At 37.8% G+C, this 17,140-nt stretch overlaps 1 protein-coding gene across 3 annotated transcripts in view; it reads left to right on the top strand.

Moving 5' to 3' along the window:
• SP4 (Sp4 transcription factor) overlaps positions 1-17,140 on the top strand; it is a 28,239-nt gene that overhangs the window by 4,473 nt on the left and 6,626 nt on the right. The window lies entirely within an intron of this gene.

Raw genomic sequence — 17,140 nt, 5'->3', positions numbered from 1 at the left:
ATTAAAATCTTGACCTTGTGTTTAGCTGTAATGGTTCAAAATGGTTCAGTTATCTGGAGCTGACAAGCTGCTACAGTATCTTGCAGTCCAATTTGTCTTGGAAAAACTTTTTCTTCATGGGAAGGTGCTGACTGACTGCTGTTGTTAGAGAGAAGTCCCTGCTTCTCTCTAGGGGACTCTTCCTGGGAAGCCTGCTTTGGGAACAACCTAGATTTGGGGGTGCATGAAGAACCTTTCTGTATGCAGTTTTTTTTCCTGCTTACTAATGGTGTACAACTGTTTAGTACACACTAATAGGTATTAGAACAAAAGATTCTGAATATCATCTTGGTCAGTTATCTTGACTGCACCTCTGATTGCATTTGATGTCTTCTGGAAAATAAAGGGGTTGAGATTTGTAACTGAGAATGAAAGAAGGGGAATGAGTCACAGGCTTGGCTTCTCCAGGACTGTACTTTAGTCATACAGGACTCATATGTTAACTAAACTTAAGCTTTGTGACCATTGAATTCCCCTCTACCTTTTTTTTTTTTTTTTAAATTTTTTTTCTTCTTCCACATAGGCCTTATGGCTGTTTCCATAGCACTTTTAATTTTATGCTAGCAGCAGTGAATCCTCCAACCTTTTCTCCATCCCTTTGTATATAAGGTACTATTTCTGTTCCCCAAGGTTATGGAGCAAGAACAAGCTGTCAGAATGTGAGAGATTAGTTGTAATTTCTTTCTCTTGTTTATCTCCATTTCTCTCCTGTGAAACTTCCTGATGCTACACTCTGGGTATGGTAGACATGGTGGCATGGAAAGGAGAGTGAAGAGCATGGTGTGCAGTCCTTAATGCTGTATTAAGTATTCAAGGAAAGAATGGTTATGAAATAAAAAACTACATGCTAAAGTCTGAACTCTGCTTATCACTTATAAGGAATAAGCTGTCTTGATCAGGGCTATTAACTTCCTCAGATTTGCTGTTTTATATTTGAAATGGTTTTTGCTATTATTGTTACAGGAAACATTTTTTAAAAAATAAACCACTCAGTTACCTCAACATCTGCAGACTGGTATTTCCATTCTTTTTCTGCAGTACCTGAGCTTGTTGGTGTGAACTCTTTTGTACATTAATTGAACTGTCCAGAAGTGGATCATTCACTACAAATGAGCCGTAGTAGGTGTTAGAAATGAGCCATATGGGAGATGTTCAGAAAGTGTCAGGGAAAGACTGAGTGAAGGACTCATCCCATGCATTGATTCAGGTGTTCTAACTTTGTTAGGGAGAAAAAAGTTAATTTGTCCTTCAAGCAAACCCAACTGATCAAGCTAGCAGAGTTTCATGGGGGAAAAAAAAAAATCACAATAAGTATTTGTCTGAAATAACTGTTCTTTTATTTGTGTTGTATTTCTGTTCCATGAACATTGGTTTTCCTAGTTGTTTCTACAATGGGGTAATTTAGGTACCTTTCTCCTAGTTTTTCAGTAGTAAATGAAATCGTAAAGCAATAGAACTCTAACTGCAAATAACAAAAATTCTTAGCTTAAAATTACTATGGAAATGTTAAGCTATAGAACTATTTTGGGAAAGTCTCTTTAGTTGTTGTTGTTGTGTCAAATGCATTTTAAATTCCAAAAGAGACAAATTTCACATTGGGAAGAAAAATATTAAAATCTTCAAGTAAATGTTATATTTTGGTCTGCTTTTTATAACCTTTGTTACTTGAAGTCTCTGGTCCCAAGGCGTGTAGGCACTACTGTAAACCAAGCAAGATGAGTAAATGTGTTTGGGTTTTCTTGTTGTATTTTTTTAGTTAAAAGTTCAAATGTTGCTCTTGGTAAGCATCACACTTTGTGTTGTATGTTGTGTGTGGTCAAAAAGCAGGGCAAAGTAGAGAAGTTCTCACACCTTTTCACTTTCTGGCCTGAGGGAAAACTCATTCGATATCAGTAATGTAAAGGAAAATTACTTTTTTACTGTGAGAGTGACTGAGCACTGACACAGCTTGCCCAGAGAGTTTGTGGACTCTGCATCTTTGGAGATAGCTGTCTGGACATGGTCCTGGACAACCTGCTGTAGGTGGCCCTGCTTGAGCAGGGTGGTTGGACCAGATGACCTTTAGAGGTCCCTTCCAGTCTACACCACTCTATGATTCTGTGAAATTTTGCTCAGAAGATGTACAAACTGTCAGACAAAGGAGTAATTAAATGTACAGAAGAAATCTGGATGGGAAGATAGAAACTAAGTATCTGAGCCTTAAAAACAGAGCTTTAAACAGTTAATTAAGAGCTAATCAAACAATGGACAACATAAAAGCAGCCATGTTTACTTGAACATGCAGGGATCTACAAATACCTGCCTTGCTATAAGATCAGTACCTGTCATGGCCTAAAAGCAAGCTAGTTCTGTACAAAGTAAACGGTATTTCTTCTGTGCTGTGTGAATTGTTGTGTTATACATGATCCCCTGTGGAACGGGATAGCCTTTAATGGTAATAGGTGATGACTTCCTGAATTTAGGCTCAATGAGCTTGGGGACAAGCAGGTCCTGCACAGTTCCCTTGCCTTTTTTTCCAAGGGTTCTGCTGTGATAGCTGTAGATGCAAGTTCAAAGGATTCCTGTCCTGTCCCCCCTCCCTGCCCCCCATCCCCTTCTTAAAATAAGGTATCCTTTGCCTTTTTAAAGCTTATTTTCAGACCCTTGTATGTGGCCGGATGTGTTAATTGACAACATAAGTGACTATGTGGAAGGAACTTGTTTTATTACTAGATAGTTCTAAGAAAAATATATAGTTCATAAGACCGTTTCCTTTTGGTGGGCTAAGTTTCGTTGTCCGTCAACACATTGGGCTTGGAGTGTATTTGTTGTAGGAATAGCATGGAATGTGCACATTTATGGATGCTGAAGAATATGGGGTGAGAGAAAACAGACCAGTTGAACTGTGATGAAATGCTGCATATTAATGGTTTCCCTGTAAAAGTTTTGTGTTCTGCCTGTAGGATTTCTTTCACTGGAGCCTTCAGAAGAGGTCACAAGCGTTTTCTGAATTTGTTCATTGTTTTTGCTGACAGTGGGAATCTAGTAGTGGTGGTGGAGATGATGTCTTTTCAGAATAATTCCCTGTTTCTTATGGAAAAAAAAAAAAGTGATAAATCAGACTTTTATCTACCTTGCGTATACATCTTGAAGTAATTTTTTTACATGATGATGAAGGTGTTTGTCCCATGCAAAAGCGTATGAGACACTTTTGGTTTAAAAATAGTGAAAAATATTATTTGTATTTTATGTATACTTAATCCAAGCTTTGTTAGTTGCTTTAGGCAAAAGTCACCAGATTCCATCATCTTGCAACTCGAGTTCAAGCCATTTTATTTGAGTGGTGACATGGCCTGAATTACGGGGAATTTGGAGTTCATCCACCAAAATAACCTGGAGGAATGACTTCTGTTTGGTGGAACAGTCTGTTGCCTGGCAATACTGGAACCAGAGAGTTTTAAGTCTTGTAGGGATGTGCTGTGGACTCTAAAATAGTTATTAATGACAATGAAGTTCAATACCAAATGTTCTTACTGGTGTGCTTTAAAAATGTAATGAACCTTGCCCTTCTGTTTCATAGTCTGTAGTAGTGTGAGTTACTAAGGCATATTTCTCTCTGACCAGCTACTTCCATTGCACGACTATTAGTAGTTATGCAATTTGTCAGTACCTCCAGGTCTCCTCCTGCTTTCTCTTGCCTTTTCTCATTTGTCTGCATCCAACTTCAGCCTGTCTTCAAGGCTTTCTCTTTCCTTCTTTATTAACTCTCCTTGTGTGACAGTCACTAGTTTTATGACTTGCTGTTCAAAGACTGAAGACATTGTTTAGATATCACTATCACTCTGGCTGAAACTTTGCAGATGAGTTTGAAACATTCTACCAAATTCTTTAAACAGGACTAAAATGATACATAAGATTAAATGCATGAAACTCAGGAATAGTGACTGGAAAAAGGAAAACTTCACACCCATTTTTAAAAAGGAGGACCCTGGGAACTACCAACCAGTCAGCCTCACCTCTCTGCCTGGTAAGGTCATGGAACAGATCTTCCTGGAAGCTATGTCAAGGCATGTGGGTGACAGGTGATTAGAGACAGCCAACATAGACATGATTTGCCCTTTGTGAAGCTGACTAATCTGGTGGCCTTCTACAATGGAGTAACTGTGTTGGTAGGTAAGGGAAGAGCAGGTGATATCATCTACTGTGACTTACGTAAGGCCTTTGACATGGTCCCACACAATAGCCTTGGAGACATACGGGTTTTATGGATGGACTATTCGATGAATAAGGAATTGGCTGGATGGCCACATTCAAATAGTTGCTGTCAATGGCTCAATCTCCAAATGGAGATCAGTAATCAGTGGTGTCCTTAATGGGTCTGTACTGGGACCAGTACTGTTCAGTATCTTTATTAATGACATAGTGGGATTGAGCGCAGCCTCAGCAGGTTTTCAGATAACTGCACCACTCAGCTTGGTGTCGATATACTTGAGGGAAGGGATGCCACCCAGAGGGACTTTGACAAGCTTGAGAAGTGAGCCAATGTGAACCTCATGTAGTTTAGCAAGTCCAAGTGCAAGGTCCTGCACCTGGGTTGGGGCAATTCCCAGTATCAGTACAGACTGGGTGATGAATGGATTGAGAGCAGCCCTGTGGAGAAGAACTTGGGAATGTTGGCAGATGAAAAATTAGATATGAGCCAGTAATGTGCGCTTGCAGCCCAGAAAGCCAACTGTATCCTGGGCTGCATAAAAAGCTGCATAAAGAGAAGTGAGGCCAGCAGGTCAAGGGATGTGATTCTCTCCCTCTTCTCCACTGTTGTGAGACCCCATCTGTAGTATTGTGTCTAGTTCTGAGGTCCCCAGTGGAAGACAGACATGAACCTGTTAGAGTATGTCCAGGAGGCCCGTGAAAATGATCAGAGGGTGTTACAGATGCACGACTAACCAAATCCAACAGGTTTTAAAACTCAATTTTTCAGCAAAAGTTAGTTAGAAGTCCAGTAACATTTTATAAAACCACAGGCTCAAGGATGTAAAGAGAATTAATACTACATGGCCGACTTAAGAATCCCCAGGATTTAAAGTGATGGCTCAAAATGCGCATATCACTCGCCTAAAAGCTGAGGGCTCTCTCCCTCAAGGAGTTACCTTGGGCCATGCCCTGACTGCAGACCCGCTGCTCCAAGGAGGACTGCCAATGTGTCCTCCAGTGGGATCCTGTTTATACCCCTGTTGAATCTGACCTGTGGTCATTTAATTCTATTGGCCAGGAGGGTCACCTTGGTGTACCTGGCACATCTCAATTGGCCGGTTCAAATTTCAACCTGCAGCCTCCAGGGTTTCCTTCCCCTTCTCCCTTGCTGGAGAAGTTTTGTTTCCTGCTGGCAGGATGAGGGGGTGGGATGTACTGTCACAGAGGGCTGGAACATGTCTCCTATGAAGAAAGGCTGACAGAGGTGGGGTTCTTCAGACTGGTGAGGAGAAGGCCTTGGGGACACCTTATTACAGCCCTTCCTTCTACAAAGGGAACTTATAAGAAAGACCGAGAGAGACTTTTTACCAAGGTCTGCCTGTAGTCACAGGACAAGGGACAGTGGTTTTAAACTGAAAAAGAGTAAGTTTAGATTGAACGTAGGGAAGCAGTTCTTTACTATGAAGGTGGTGAGATGCTAGAACAGGTTGCCCAGAGGAGTTGTGGATGCCCCATCCCTGGAAGTGTTCAAGGCCAGGTTGGATGGTGCTTTGAGCAATCTGGTCTAGTGGAAGGTGTCCCTGCCCGTGGCAGAGGTGTTGGAACTAGGTAACCTTTAAAGGTCCCTTCTGACCCAAACCATTCTATGAACATAACAGTCAAAGGTGTTTATGACCCTGTCTGATGCTGACTGTGGGTGATGCATACAAGAATAATCTGCTCAGGTACTCTTTCCACCATTTAGTGATCTGCAGCTCAGTTCTTCCAGAGGCAGAAGTGGGATTTATTTTGTTGGGGTTTTTTTTTAAGTAATCCTTGACAGATTTACTTTCTTCTGTGAATTTGTCTTTTTTTTTAGTCCGTGTAAATTTTTTTACATGTTCGGTACTTGTCTGCATTAATTTTTGTCTTAATTATTGTGTAAGGCACATTTTTATTTAATGTTCTCAAACTCCTGTATTAAATTAAACAATCTGATTCACCTTTATACCACTCAAGGTCTTCTATTATCTCTATCACATATGTTAGTTATTGAGGGAGGGGAAGGTGTTTAGTCTCAAGTCCTAGAATATTATGCTTATGTTGTTGAAAGAAAGAAAATGCGTTTTCATGACATGTAACCTGTGGGTCACCTTGCTCATCTTAATGTAATAGGATGTGTAGAAACAACTCAGTGAGTTGTGTTAGCTAAGCAAGGAGGGATGCCTGTAGGTGGTAACAAGGTGAAAAGAGTTTAAAATAGCCACAGTATATACAACCAAACTGGCAAATATAAATACCAAGGGTGGAAGTCAAAGGAGCTGAAGGATGGTGGTTGCATGATCTTTTTTTTTGAATAACATCAAGTGTTCCCCTGGATGTTCATTGGTAACAAGCTGCTGCAAACACCTTGAAAGAAATAAGCTGCAAGCTATGGAATCTGCAGTAAAAAGATAAGTACAAAGAACTGAGCTTTTTTCCACAAAAAACAGAAAAAATGCAGGAGTTTTTTTTCTTAGTTTTTTACTTCATAGTGTGTTACTTGGCATTCTGAGAGTGTAGTTGGGAGGAGTATAGAAATTGAGCATACTTTTTCCAAAGTCATGAAAGGTCACTTACAACTGTTCTCAGATTGCCTTGAGCTGAGAATTGTTGCAGAACCACAGTGTTCTAAATATTATAGCACTGGCATCCTTTTTCAAATGCTTCAGAGTAATTATAGGAGAAGCATTTAGTCCTCTATTGACAAAATTGCTTTGTTTATGGGATTTTCTTAAACTGAAATTCAAAATAGTGGCAGAACTATGCTGGTGAAAACAAATGTTTGCCTTGCTGGTGGTAGCTTAAAAGTAAAGTATCAATATACTGTTCCTGAACTTGATGCATAAGGAATGTGCAATCTTCCTGTTCAGCTAAATTACCTATGGAGAATAACCTGGTAAAAATGCCTCAGTAAACCAAGTCTTTTCTGTCTGACCTGTGAGTAGCAAGGCATGACTTCATCATTACTGCTAGATAAAGTGGGAAGGGGAAGCATTTCGAGTACCAGCTTTGCTGATAATTGCCAGATGAAATAGGTTTCTAATGAGCTGTTTCTGTGCTATTTACTTCAAGAATTAAATGTAGGTTCTTAAGTCATCAAAGAACAATGTTAGTAAAACTGTATTTCCTTATTGGAGTATGTGGTCTTATAAAAATGTTTCATCAATACAGGTGCACTCTCTGCGAACATCAGGTTTTGCTATCCTCTCTCTCGTTCCCTATAGTCAGAAATCAGAGCACATAGAGCAGGAAATGAATTGACTGAACTTTCTTGTTCAGAAAATACCAAGCAAGCAAACTGAGTGATTCTGCACATCTTAATCAGCCTGTTAGTATTTTTTAAAAATTTATTTTTTAAAGGTGATTAGATCCACACTAAACCAACCTTCTTGTTCTTCCATTACCACTGTGGGCGGAGGGGCGGAAAGAAGCATATTCAAAATCTGATTTCAATGGCTTCCTTAGTGTAGCTTAAATTATGGAGTCCTTGGCTTCATGTGATTTTGGCACTGGTAGATAAGATAAATCAATTATGTTTTAATATATTTTTAAATGTTTTAATATATTAAATGTTTTAGTATATTAAAAAAGTTTAATGGCACTGGTGATTATTGAAAAGTGTAACTATATATGGAATGGGATGTCATGTTTTAAGGGGATTGTTAATTTCAAGTATAAACAATGTTATCATTGAAAAACAAGTATGTTTTTCAATGGTCAATAATTTTAATTGATACTTTAGTTAATAAAAGTTGTTTTATTTATATGCTGTAGCCTAGTAGCTTTAGAAGTAGTCAGGACTGCATAATGAAGTGTAATTTTTATAATGAGTATTTTGCTCTTGTCTTGACACTTTCACCAAAACAATAGCTCTGGACATCTGCAGTCTCTTGAGAAATGTAGCATGGCACATGCTTAGGTTAGTTTGGGATATAGTTATATGGATTTCTGTATGCATCCATTCTTAAGAATGGAGTTTCCAGTGATGTTTAATACTACTGACAGTGGATAACAGTCATATACCTTGATCAGCTAGTCATAGGTAAACCATGTTATCCCAACATGTATATTTAGTCTTAATAGATTGGCAGACTAGTATCGTTTTGTTGTAAATAGAAAATGATCAGTTAATATTCTCCTGCCAAAAAAACCCTTGGGATACATGTTAGGTACAAGTGTGACATTCCTTAATTATAGAGTAGTTTCAAGTGATGATTTTTCCCTTGAGCAAAATACTGAAGTTTAAGAAATATGGACCTTGGTTGTCTTGTTTCTTTGGTCATAAGGAAGTAACTGACGAAAACATCAAGCTCTTCAGTTTGTTCTGAACCAAAAAGGAAGATTAAGCTAAGTTTTAGAGGGATAACAATGTTATAGAAGAAGATGGCAGAACTTCTAAGTGTTTGATCTTAGAGATTTACATAGCCCTTCTTTTGTGATTCTATAATATGTAGCTTTGTTGGTCCTTGCCTGATGAATCCTGTCACAAAGTTACAGTTTTTACATCTATAATAAACAAATTAGTCTTTGTATTGGTTAGCCTGTCTATCCATAGACTGTTATAAAACCAAGGCTTGTGTCTCATGTTTAGTCTTACTATAAAAGGTCTTTAAAGTTTTATGAATCTTGTTTTTCCTGATAATAACTTTTAATCACCTTGCCAGTGGTTTTTTTATTCTGAATAAATTATCAACTGCTATACAACTTAACCTAGTTTTAGTCAGCTATCTACCTTTCTCTTGAAAGAGTTTTCCATTTTCCATGTGTGTACCTGTTAACTAATGCCTGCTGTGCATAGAGGCATATTTACTTTTATGTTGATCACTATAAAGGTAACTTTTCACATAGCCAAAATGTTTATTTAATTCAAGGACATTCATGAACCTTTTAGTCAAGTGTAAAATGTGTAAGCTAGCTAAACTGTAGTCAAACACCACAAAACCCAAGCAAAAAAAACCCCCAGCCCTACCCCCCAAAACCCAAATAGACTACTGGAAACTTAGCTTGCATTTTTTGTGTCAGCCTCCTTCTGTCCTTTCAAGATTAAGCTATTACTATTTGCATGGTAATACACAGAAATTGAACTGAGATGCTAAAAAACACACTTCCTGAGACCAGTATTTTAGTTTCCATATAGCAGAAGCGTGCAAGATAGGCATTTGATTTTTGTTGTTGTTGTTACAGTTTGTTAGGTATTGAGCTCCTCTAGTCAGACTGTGGAGACTAACAGTCAACAAGTTTCTTTCTAGTCCTATCCCTATTTCAGAGTTAAGGGAAAGAGTTGGAAAAAAGAGCTGGGCTGTGTTCTGTTGTGGTTATATGCTGTAGAATAACCTGAGAGTTGGGGCAGAGTGATGGGGTGGAGGGAGGTGTTCCATAAAAGCAAACTTAACCTCCATTTCTTAGATCTGCTCCCATGTAGTGCATCTGACATTCTGCAGCACAGCTGGTACTTGGGTTTTCAGTTAGCTATTTGCTACGTGCTGAACTAAGCTAACTAAGGTTCAGTACACACTTTGTTCGTCTGCAAAGAAGTGTTCATAAACACTCATGCTAAATACACTTTTCTTTTTGACTGTTTTTTCAATGACAATGAAAATCAGGGGTCTTTTGGAAGGGTCTCTTGCCTTAAGAGCAGTATAATAAGTTATTTTTCTGATTCCAACTCCTCCTTTAGAATACCTAATAAACTAACCATATATCCTTTCTGTTTGAAGCCACAGTATCCAGAACAACCAGAGGCATTGCCTTGCTCTGACTGAAACCTCTGCTTGGTTGTGCAAGACTAAATTTTGTGAAACTGTAGCTCTGTGTTGATTTTTATGTTGTTTCTGTATAGGTCTTTCTGTGTTGTATTTGTGGTAGCTCCTTCCTATGTTTAATAATGTAATAAAAGGAAAACTGGCTTTCAGTTTAATTAAAGATACTACCAGCTGGGAAAATATCTTTCCTGTCTCCAAGTACTGAAGTGACTTCAGGTTGTGGTAAAGCACTTGGGTAAAGTCTTACGTTTTTTGAAAAGTCATGGAAGTACCTTTATGAAACTTCTTGGGCATTGTTTTGTCTTTGTGTTGCCAATAAGATTCTTGCACAAAAGGAAGAAGACTTCAGTTTTTTTGAGGTGTTTAAACCCTCAAACTTACTTTTTACTGCCTTAAATCTCATGCTTTTAAGTGGTATTTTTCACAGAAGTTAGGCTTAATTATGATGCTGTTCAGTAATTTTTGAACACACGAAGACAGTTGATATAGGAAGCTTTTGGAGGAAAGGATAACAAGTTCTCACAAATCTTGTCAAAGTCAGCAACAGGCAAAAGATCAAAAGATAGAAACTGGCTGCAGTGCCCCTGTAGGAGGTAGAAAAGACAGATATCTAGTTGATGCTGCAGTTTGCACTGGAAACTTTCTGCTTGTAGTAGCACCTGGACACAATGCTGTGCTCTGACCCAAATTTCTTGTAGTAGGTGGGTGGATCCAATTCCTCTCTACTCCAAACTGATCTCTACAGAATGTGTGGGTCCCTTGCATCAGCTCTTGTACAGTTTCTGTTCTGGGGAATTCTTCTTTTGTCACGTGTTGTTTCTTTCTACCACTGCTTCAGGGTAGAAGAGAGGGCAGAATTGGCTGCGTACCACTTAAGTAGCACTGAATTGCATTGTCTTCTGTGTAAATACTGGAGCTCAGTGTTCTCTTCACATATATTTAATTTTAAGGTGTGATTTGTATTTCATTCTTTAGCATGAAACTTCCTTCCTATTAGTTTTTGTTTGGAAAAAATTATCTCTGACTATAAACTATTGCCACAGACTTTTTTATATTTTAAAACCTTGGCTATATCTTAAAGTGTTATTTTTTTATTATATAAATATATTATTATAAACAAATATATTGTATTATAAATAGAAAAATAAATATATGTAAACATATATAAATATTCGCTTACTATAAATTATCTGTATGTCATTGTGGAAAAAGAATATTAGAGTAAAGGATGTTAGCAAACTGACTGTACTTAGTGTATGCAGAGGAAGGGGAGAGATAAGAAACGTCTTTTCCCGCATTGCTTTGCATCAGTAAGTTGTTGAATGGGTGAGTTGCTGCATCAGTTCTGATGCTTGTAGAGCTTTGGAACTCTGCATGCTGTCACAGACTTTACTTAGCTGTCCTGTGGTAATATACATTGAATTATGAACATCAGTTGCAACCTTCTCTTTCACTTTTAGAATATCCAGTTGAACAAATTTTCTTTTTTGCAATATTAGCCACTCTGGCTCTAGGTACGTTTTTGCAAAGTGTTCCTCAGATTTTGCAGTAAGGTGCACGCTACTGAGATAACTCTCTGTCATTAATGCTGTCATCTTTTTGACTGTTGAATGGTGGTTGCACAACAGCAACAGGAAATCTATAAAAATTGTTCTGGGGAACTAAGCACCAGAAACTAGGAAGTGTTGTTTTTGTAATCTTAAATTTCTCTTCCTTCCAAGATCCATTTTTCTAAAGTTTGACTCCCATGATTTCTCTGATTCATTAAAGTGAAGTCCTTTTCTTCCCTTTCTGCCCTATTTGCCTCAAAGAGTAGGTTTTCATGCTTGCTGCTTCATGTGAACAAGGATAGGAATGCAGGTGCAATATGTAGTGAAAGGAAACGTGTGTTGACTTATGATGGATGGCTAAGCCTAATAACCATGATATTCGGTGGTCACTCGCTCTGTAGGAAAGTACTTCCTAGGTACCATGCATTAGCTTTCTTTAATCATCCAGGTGATGTTATAGGAGTTGTTATTTTGGAAATTAGCTTTGAAGCCTAAAATTGATTGAGGTATATGTGTGTGTATATATGTGTAGTATTTGGCTTCATAGTAATAACTTAAAATTGTTTAGATTTCTTGTGTGAATGTGTTACAGACTCATATGTATGGGAAAGTGTATATGAGTTGTAACTCCTGAGATGCAGTTTTACTACAAAATTGGAAAGCTGATTAAGTGATGCTGAAGAACAAAGGATGTGCAATCCTTTATCTTGATAATCCTGTATCCTGTGATAATAAGTAATGAATTTACTTAACTGCTTAAATGGGAAAGATTAGTGACTAAAATCATGCAGGTTTTTCTATTTGAGAAGCTTTAAAAATTTCTATAATGTTATTCTTAATTACATTTAGTCATAATCATATATGTAATATTGCAATGAGTGAGAATCTTACTGCACTTCATTTGCAAAATAAATACCATATCAGGTTGCCTTGTTGCTTGCATGTTGGCCTGTGGTCAAATAAATCGTTACTATCCAAAAGAAAGAGAGAACTTAGACCTGAAAGAAAATGAAATGCAATGGAGTAGTTGGTATCAGTGTTATTTTGTACGCTAACATTTTGTTGTAACTTAATGTTGTAACCTGACAGCATGTACAATAAAGTTCAGCCATACACAAGTTCAGTGATGATTTTTATTAATCAAGAATATTTCACAATTACAGGAATTCACTATTAAAGAAATTGTGGGAACTTGAGAAAAACTTTTTATCTTCTAAAAGCAAGTGTAAATGTGCAGTGACTGCTTTGACAACTCATATGGAATAACATAGGTGAACTGAAGTGTGACTTTATTCCCTCATGTAACGATTTGTTTAGACCTCTTTCTGAAATCTGTGTTGAAACATGAGAGTTCTTGTTACTGAAAGGTTTGATTATGAATGGTGAAATATAGTGATATCAGGTCTTGTGGTTTGGAGTATGCCAGGAAGAAGCAATGTCAAGTGATCTCATGATTGTAGCAGAATTTCTGGAAGGCTTTAAATGGTATTTTAATGCCCCTAGTAAGAAGTCATATGGTTTATTTTTACTAGATCTTTTTTCTCCATCTAGAAAGTGTCAGGAGGTCATTATGTTCCTATATGGATAACATTATCTCAGCCACCTGTTTTCAGAATAAGCAGGGTTTGTTTCAAATAAAAAGCTAATTTATATCTAGATCCTCTCTATTGAAAAAGCCTATTTTTTTTTATAAACTTTTAGAAGTTGCCCTGATTTAACTTTGTAGGCTGCAGACAAACTCATATCAGCAATTAAGTTTTCTCAGTATCTTTTCCTCAGTAAACTTGATTTAAAAAATAATGAAATTCCTCTATCTTCCCTTAATAAGTATAATTGATGTAAAAGTTAAATCCCTTAGTAATCTGTAGTGGATTCTAGGATATAGTTTAAAAAAATCAAAATCCCATGCAACTCAAGACTATAGCAGATTCACTTTGAGATTTAGACCAGGCCATGTTCTGTCAGTTGTTTTGTGAAAATTTTCTGATTTTTCTTCAAGACAAAAGATTTTTTTCAGCTGGTCTAAAACACATTCATTTTACTCTCAAAGAACAAGAATAAAGAATTTTATGTTTAACAACTTTAAAATGAGAATAGATGCATTTCTTTCTATCCTGTGTACTACTAGTGTGCTAGCTTATTCGGATGCTCTTTCAGGAGTTCAAAACAAAAACTAAGTCCAGGAATGACATTATTGAACTTCCCAGTGTTTTCTGATAACTATGTAAATCTCTGGCAAAGACTATTTATCAGATATGTATGCTTCTTTCAATTACCCTATTGCCTGAAAAAGTAGAGATTTGCTTATGGAATTTTGTGGCCTGGATCTTTAAATAAGGCTATCTGTGTGATATTTTGAGAGTTTCAGAACCTTCTGTTTTGAATTTAGTAAGTGGAATGCAAGGGGAGTGTAAATAACATCTCTGTGAGATTAATTTAAAGAAGAAAGTCAACATTCACATTAGAAAATGTAATAACTTTGTTAATGCCATCTAAAGAACTGTCATTTAATTACTGTTTAACTGAAACCAGATGGATAATGTAATTGTCTGCCTGAACAACCTTACTTTGGGCATTTTCTCTTTCGTATTTTTATTGTCACCATTACAGTTATTATGAGGAATTTCTACTCAGATGTATCACTATATTATTTTTAATAAATAGATTAAGGTTGTAGCTCATCAGTGTGCATCCTATACTCCAAGATACCTGTGGTCCTCACGTGAGAGGGGGAAGGTTTGGAGCAGATAAAGTATGTGTCAGCAGTAGTACTTGATATTCTGAAGAAGTGTCAGAAGACCTTTGTGTGGTTGGTCATCTCATAACTTAGAGACTGAAAGTTGATTTGTGTCGAACCAGCACAATATATCAGATTTTTAGAAATGCTGAACAGGCTTCCTCATAACTCTTGCTGGATCTGACCAATCCACATTTATGTGCTGGACATTCATCAGTGTAGTTCTAGACATGGAATTAAAAAGGGAGTTGTCCTTCTCAGGGTTCAAGTGCCTCAATTCACATCTTACTTGGAAAGCCTTGGTCTGGCAGCCTGCAGGGGGGAAGTTGCATTGAAACTTTAATATCAATTCAAGAAAATCAGAGAGAAAGGGAAAATTGACAGAAAATTATGCTGTTCAGATGCGTTCTGACCACAGACTGGTTATGTCCCAGGACTTTTTTGCTAAAATAGGTCTTTGACATGGATGGAGTCATCCCTCTAACAGACTTCAACAACAAAGGATAATTCTTAATGTACTTGACAATGCGAGTGATAGTGAAAATAGCGTAAGAGGCTGCAGTAGGTGTGGCCATAATATCTGTTACCTCTTTAACTTTTGTATTGCCTGTTCGTAGACTCATCATTTATAGTGCTGCTCTGTGAATTAAAGGAGTTTGCATCTTGGGTATGTCTAACAGAGAGCGTGGTTTGTGCTCTGCGAGCTGAGCAAGTTCTTCCTGTTAATTTATTTACCTTTGGCTAACCAAAAACTGCAGCTGGTTTTCAACACAAGCAATCACGTTATCATGTTAAGATGAGCATTACGTATAACAAAAATGATCAGCCTTTTTTGACGCTGCCTATTCATAGCACTTGGTCAGCACTTCAGCAGCTTAACAGCCTGAAAAGGAATTGCCCCTGGACTAGTGCTTTCTTTGGAAGCTCGTGTCCTCTTCTGCCACTGTTAGACCCGAGTACTAGATGCTACTATTTGCATTTATACCACAATGTTCTCCTTACCCTATCATATTCTCCCTCAAGGATTCTCATGAGTGCTTTTCTTTCCCATTAGAATATGGGAAGTAAATTTATTTCCAGTACATTGCTATTCTGAAAAGAAAGACTTTGTTCTATCCTAGACATATGAAGACTCTGCACTCAAGATTAAACCTGTAATTCCTTTTCCATGGTTTCTCTGCTGCAAATACCAGACTTTTCTTAGATTTTTTTGTTTGTTTGTTTACTACCTATCTGTCCAACAGCAAGTGGGATTCAATTGTTATCTATTCTGGGTTTATCCTTGTTCTTTTTAGAGAACCAAAAGTACTCAGCATCTGTTAATACTTGTGGCCTGCTTAAGAAAACAAGAAATTCACATTCATTCATATCTAGGCAGGTCAGGTGCAAGTTCTGGATGGAAACCAAGAGAGATAAGTGGGAAAATGTGGTCAGTGGTTCTGGTGAAAATAACCTGGTACTGACCTAGGCACAAGACAGATTTATTCTATTTCCTGTAGCCAACAGTGGTCTCTGAGAGGACAGTCAAATAATTTTGCATGTTCTCTGTATATCGTGTTCTTTAGTCCTAACCTATCTGCACATACGTGGTGGTATGTGTTAGATTTCAGTTATGGCTGTTATCATGGTGTTATACAAGATAGCCTGTCGAAGCATATATTGCTCCTCAGCAATTGTGTGAATGAAGTAGTCATTATCCTGTGCTGTGTTGTGTATGAACTCACTTGGTAGCTAGGCAGTTTAGACTTCAGAGACTGTTCTTCACAGTCTTAGCCCCATTGATGGTGTCTGTTATGGATGCTTGAGAAGTAAGTTGGAGTACCTGCTTGAATCTCTCTGAATCAGGTTATCTCCGAGAGATTTGCAAGTTTTAAATTAATGCTTCAATACAGAGGACTTGCAAGTCTTAAAATATTATAGTATATTCTAAGGAATTCTGGTTGGTCATTACATTCTCTCAATAAATAGGTAGTATTTCTGCTTATTTCCCATTTGTATGAAGGCACAGAATTTTTGAAAATGGCAGCATCTAATGATATTTTGTCCCATTCCTGTTACTGGCAGGACTGGCATTCAGTGTTGTCACATTGCGGCTGGAAGTGATATCTCTGTGTCAGGTTTAGTTTGTCACATTATTTTCTTAGACCGTATAGTACTAACTTTTTAAGCAAACATAATATTACCCTGCCGCTCAAGTAGCTATGCTTCTTACCTATGTTGGAATAGTCTTTATTTTGCTTTAATATCAAGACAGTAATCCTGATTTCCTTTGATTAAGCAGACCAGTGAGATTAATGGACTTGTGCAATGAAACTGAATTCTTAATTCAAGTCAATCTTAGAATTTCATTTGATTCAGTCAAGCTGCTTTTCCAGTCTTCCTGAAAACATACTCCCTTCTGCAAAACAAAATCATGGAATCATAGAATACCTCAAGTTGGAAGGGACCCATAAGGATCATTGAGTCCAACTCCCTGCTTCTCGCAGGACTACTTAAAAATAAACCATATGACTAAGAGCATCATCCAGACGCTCCTTGAACTCTGACAGGCTTGGTGCTATGACCACTTCCCTGGGGAGGCTGTTCCAGTGCCTGACCACCCTCTCGGGGAAGAATCTTTTCTGAATGTCTAATCTGAACTTTCCCTGACGCAGCTTCATACCATTTCCATGTGTCCTATCGCTGGTCACCAGAGAGAGGAGATCTGTACCTCCCCCTCCACTGCCCTCCTTGAGGAAGTTGTAGGCTGCGATGAGGTCATCCTCAGCCTTCTCTTCTCCAAGCTGAACAAACCAAGTGACCTCAGCCACTCCTCGTACGTCTTGCCCTCGAGACCTTTCACCACCTTGGTCACCTTC

Source organism: Accipiter gentilis, chromosome 4 (assembly GCF_929443795.1).
Source record: "Accipiter gentilis chromosome 4, bAccGen1.1, whole genome shotgun sequence".
In the NCBI taxonomy this organism is placed as follows: Eukaryota; Metazoa; Chordata; class Aves; order Accipitriformes; family Accipitridae; genus Astur; species Astur gentilis.
Note: the sequence above shows the minus strand (reverse complement) of the source record. Positions and strands in the feature narration are given on the sequence as shown.